Here is a 5741-nt window from a genome sequence, read left to right as displayed (position 1 = left end):
TCCTAGTTTATTGGTGACAACTAACAACCCACTATATGTACTCTCTTTTATGCATTATTATATGGTTGACTTTGACTCTTATTTTGTATTGTGTTGCTTCATTTTTTTCTTTTTGATTCTTCAAACAAAATGATTATATTCCAAGATAAAAATATGGAAAAGAAATATACTAATCTAAAAAAAACTATAACAAATAATAATATATAAAATATTTCAAAGAAAAATATAAGATATATATAACCTACAAAACAAAAACGTAAAAGTCTTTAAAAAAAAAAAAATTGATAAAAATAATAGATTGACTATTTAAATATTTAAGATTTTAAGCAGAATCATTTTAATGTATAGTAGTTAATACACAAATGCTATGAGACAAGTAACAAATATCAAAATTATTAATATAAGTTTAGGATCGAGATGAAAGAATAGTTGACTTAACTAGCAAAATTAGTATCTCACCGACTGAAGGGATGCCATTAATATATATTAATTCACATTTATGTATTTCAAAACGAAGAGATTGTTGAAGAACTGTAATGTTAGATTAGATGCAATGTCGTATACAAATTCAGCTTTATCAGGTAGGCCTAAGGAATCATAATCTCGGAGAAGAATTACAGAAAGATGATAGAATGTCGCCTTCAAATCAGACCCCATGAAATTAATATTTGACCGACATTATTGCCATGTCCTACCGAAATATCATTTTCCTCAAAAGAGTAACTATATAGGTAGACTTAATGCCAGTTGCATAACAAATTTTAAAATAAATTTTAGAAAAATTCATTTTTAAATGTGTTTTTGAAGTATTGTATTCATGTTTTTAAAATCTGTCAAGTTCAAGCAGCATCATTCATCGTCTGATTATAAGAGGAATAATTGATTATATTCCTTTTATAATATTGTTGTTAAAATTTAATTATAAATTTGTGTTGTATGAATGATGATTCATAAAAATCTATTTTTCATGAAGATGAATGATATATTTAGTACTTCTATATTTTGGAGATGTTCATAGAGGTTATGCATTGGATCTTTTCGTAATACCAATTACCTATCCTAGTATAGTCTAATTTTAAATTTTAATATTATTATGGGATTATAATTTTTGACCTAAACTTATTGACCCGTGTTTTATGAATAGTGGTTTACAAAAATCCATCTCTCATGAGAATGAATGGTGCACTTAACATTCAATGCATATAAGTGATACTTGAATTTGAGTAACTGGGATGAGTGACCTCCCCATAAGATCCAAGACTTTGTTGAGATTGTTGACTTGGTGGTCAACACCTCTTTTGAGCCTTGTGTCGTGAATAGAGATAGATAAATCTGGCATCTGTATCAAATTTCAAGCTTGATACAGAGACAAATGAGTCTAAGAAATTGTCTAAGAACATAGACATTAGCAATTTGAGCTTCACCTGCACAATTCATTTTCATTTCTAAACCCATAAATTTAACTTCAACTTATACCCTATACCCTTGTCCCGATCCATTCGACAAGGATGTCCTCTTGCTCCTGCTCTTTTTGTTATTGCTTTTGATGCCTTGTATTATATCCTCAGAGATGATACTATCTCTCCCAAAGTTAATGGGATTTCCTTGCCTGACAATTCTGAGCTTCTTAATATCCAATTTGCTGATGATTCCTCTCTCTTCCTTGAACTATCTTGTCTTAATATTCAGCATCTTAATCTGAAACTCGAGCTGTTTGAAACCATCTCTGGTGCTCGTATATCTAAGTCCAAATCTATCATGCTTGGATGGAAAGAGGAACCTCCAGATTGGTTTCTCCAATTTGGTTACTCATGGGGCGGACCTCATAAGATTGTTAGATATTTGGAGGTTCCTTTTTCCATCTCCCCATCACTCAAAGACATGTGGATTTGGGTTAAGGATAAAATTATTAAGAAACTCTACAAGTGGGATAATAGGGTGCTTTCACTTGCTGGTAGAGTGCAGGTGTGCCAAAAAATCTTGTCTTCCTATAGTATATACTATTCTTCTGTTTGGATGTTTAGTAATTACCAACTGTTTGAAATTCAGAAGGCTATTAGGAGATTCCTATGGTTTGATGGAAAAGGTAATAGGAAGAAACATGATGTTAGATGGAGTTAGTGTCACATTGATAAGAAGTCAGGTGGTTTAGGCCTTAAAGACCTTAGGATTCAAGGGGTCTCTCTTGCTGGTAAGTGGATTTTTTAGGCTCTTGATGGTCATGAGACTTGAAAAATTCTTCTTAGAAACAATATTCAATTTGGATTTCCTAAGCAAGCCAAATATTGGAAGAACCTTCCCTTTGCTGACCTTGTTGCTGGGACATTCCCTATTTCTGTTCAAGGCTCCATGGTTTTTAAGTCTATCTGGAAGGCTTGGGAGTTGGTGAGGGGCTTTATCTATAATTCTAACTTCGATATCAATAATTCTATCCATGGTGAACGCTCTATCTGGTGGAATCTGCAACATAATGGCAAGCCTCTTGCCTTGACTCAAGGGTGTTTTGCAAAACATTGGAACAACCTTGGTATCAAGAGCTTTATTGATATTTTGGAGAAGGACAACCTTGCAAGTTGGCAGGATATTAGGCTTAAGTTTAACCTTCCTGACTCTCATAAACGTACCTATAATATGATAGTTAATGCCTGTCACCCCCTCAATCTTCCTCGTAGATGTGATGTGGATTCCCATAGGTTCTTATATTTTCGTTGGGATGATGGATCCCTCTTACATAAAATCAAAGCCAAAGATATATATAAGGTGCTTAATAAAGATCACTCTATCTTATCACACCTGAATACCACCTGGTATATGAATTTGGACTCTCTTGAATGGCACAAAATCCTTGACAAATTTTGGATGTCTCATATTCCTCCCAAAATCTTACATTTTAAATGGCAGCTTCTTCTTGATAGACTTCCTGTTAAAAATCAAGCTGGTGATACCAACTCTTGTTCTATTTGTAGGGTTCCTGAAAATTTAAGACATATCTTCTTTACTTGTCATTTTGCTAGGATTATATGGAATTTTTTTGGAATATCTATAACTGATCATGTCTGTGTACTAGATACTATTCTTGGAAACATATCTGGTCTCAAGAAGGATGCTAACTTTTTTTGGAATATTCTCTCTTCTCATATTCTTTGGTTTATTTGGAAAAGTAGAAATGAGGACAAATTCCAAGATGTTGGTAGATCCCTTACTTTGTTTCAATTGAAACTCATACGCTTTAAGATTATCTCGCAGGTGTGCTGCATTATGAAACTTTAGAAGGACAAGCTAAAAAAAAATTTCCGTGATGGGCACGCTACTATGTTCATCTATGAAATGAAACATGGGCTAGAACGAGCTAGCATTATTGATGACCGGGCTGCTTTTGAAGAAGCCCTTAAGCGGCTGATTAAGGAGATGCGAGATACTAGAGGCCCTTTTTCTGATAGACTTGAGTCCTTTGCTCATATTCTTGAGCGGAAGAAAGTTGTTTGGATGGAAGGAGCGCTGGGATGGACTGTGTGGATTGATGATTGTGATGATATTCTAGATTAGCTTATCTAATTTCTCTTTTTGTAATCTCGCTGAAACTATTACATATTGTGCTAGTTGATTGATCATGGATTACTAGTTGAACTAGGAGGTTGAGGTTCGCCTCCCCTCTTTTGATATTGTACATTTCTTTTTAATCTACCGATTATTTAATTTAAAAAAACTTATACTTTCCATAAAACTAATCCACATCCATTTAAATTTAGATTTATATGTGTTACTCCTTTCAACCCATGAAACAAAAGTAAAAGAGGCATCCAAGCTATACAACAATATAAAGATTCATATATATGTTTCCAGGCTCTCAAGCTACAGGGAGTCACAAGACCAGTGAAATGACTTATTACCAGTATAAATCGCGACCACACAATATAAGAAAACCCCAAATCATCTAACTCCCACCAAGACTCTTCCTAATTTTCCCCACCTCCTCAAAACTAATCTGAAACGCCTTGCTGAGAACCTTAGCAGGAATGGCCGGATTAGCGGCGAATGTGACCATGGGCGTAACCGCGACCCCGGGATTCTGACTATTAAACGCAGTAATCCAATTGGCAGGGGTCTTCCCAATGTTATGAAGAAAGTGAAGCGTGCCCTTGGGAAATACGAAAACATCCCCTACCGTTATCTTCTGAGAAAAGAAATTGTTGTTGCTATCCACAAACCCCGCAAGGATTTTGCCTTCCATAATGTAAACCATTTCGGTTGCTCTGGGGTGCGTGTGAGGTGGCACCTGTCCGCCTACCTCCACGTTGGCACGGACCATCTGTATTCCCAGCGTGTTGATGCCTGGCAGTATGGCTGTCGTCGTGGCAATCGCACCCACGCCGAAGGGGTTGCCAGAAGTGTTTGCAAGGGTGTTCAGAGCTGACGTGGCGAAGTGCTTCGAAGATGTCTGACTCGGACTCAGGCATGGAAACCCGTTTATGAAAATTGCAGAGGATTTCATGTCCGCCACGCAGAAATCCTGCAACGCATCTGGATCTGCGCTTTGTGTGGGATTCAAGAGAAGGAAGAACAGGGGAATTGAGCAGAGGAATATTGAAGCCATGGAGAAATGTGGAAGAGGAGGAAAAATAATGAAAGTGCTTCGAGGTTTTGATAACTTGATTGAGGTTTCATTGTTGTTTATGTAGATTTTGGGTTTAGCTTGTTTTTTTTGTGGGTGAAAATCATGTCATGATAAAGCTCTTGTTTTGAGTGGGAAATGATGAGCTGTACCAGTAGCGGTCATATCCTCAACTACCCCAGCAGGATTGCATCTGTTAACTGTTTTTAAAATATTTTAATGAGGATTCTAGGGGAAGACCATCACTAGCTTTAATTTCGGGTTTTTTAAAAAGTATTTGATTTAATTATTTATAACTATTGTTTCTTGTAGTTGACACGTCGAGATCACGAACACTAGAAGGCATAGGATTACTAGAAGAGCCAATATTTATTATCTTGCTTAAGCTGAACAAAAGTAATACCATGAAGTGGAGTGGGTTTAACTATGGAGGAAATTCTATAGTTGAGGACATTTGAGCTGGAGTAGTACTGAGATGGGTGACCACCTTGGAAGTCTCGGTGCTTCACCTCTGTGAGCATCACCTAGATCCAATGAGTACTAAGTGTTCTATTCTTTCTCATGAGAGATGGGTTCATATAAATCACTACTCATGAAACACGGGTCGATGAGTCTGACTTGAAAACTACACATTTAAGTTTTCATAGCTGTATCACAATTTGACTTGCCATGGGAAAATATCTTACTTATCAAAAAACAATACATCAAGAACAAGAGTCATAACCTCCAAATCATCTAGACGATTAGACAATCTCATGAATTGGGGACCAATGTTGAGTTGGACTAAAACCTATGCCTCAATTACCAACTTTAACGAAATTAAGAAAGCAATAATTAAAAGTCCATTATTAAATGTATCATGTATCAATTATCAATAGTGAATGGTTTATGAGTATTGACACACAAATACTTGAGACTTTTGTTTATAACTATTAGTATTTGGTTAATGTCGTTGCAAGGCATGTTTATTGGGACATCTTTAAATGGGAGAGCTACACTTCAAAATTACTATTATTTAATACTTTGGGTACATATCAAATCTTACAAAATGTGTTGTAACTACTAAGTAAATCACAACAACATCTACCAACAATTAAACCACATACAAAAAAATGTTAAAATATCATTT

The 5741-nt window shown here is 35.5% G+C and overlaps 1 pseudogene across 1 annotated transcript; it reads right to left on the bottom strand.

Moving 5' to 3' along the window:
* Nucleotides 1-3806: 3806 nt before the first annotated feature.
* On the bottom strand, nt 3807-4697 carry LOC149576590 (germin-like protein 5-1 pseudogene; annotated as a pseudogene). Its single transcript, XR_016361849.1, has one exon. The product of XR_016361849.1 is annotated as a germin-like protein 5-1 pseudogene (transcript).
* Nucleotides 4698-5741: the final 1044 nt, after the last annotated feature.

The sequence above is a fragment of the Cupressus sempervirens genome, chromosome 1 (genome assembly GCF_028749045.1).
Source record: "Cupressus sempervirens isolate cs-2001-9-10 chromosome 1, ASM2874904v1, whole genome shotgun sequence".
Taxonomy (NCBI): domain Eukaryota; kingdom Viridiplantae; phylum Streptophyta; class Pinopsida; order Cupressales; family Cupressaceae; genus Cupressus; species Cupressus sempervirens.
Note: the sequence above shows the minus strand (reverse complement) of the source record. Positions and strands in the feature narration are given on the sequence as shown.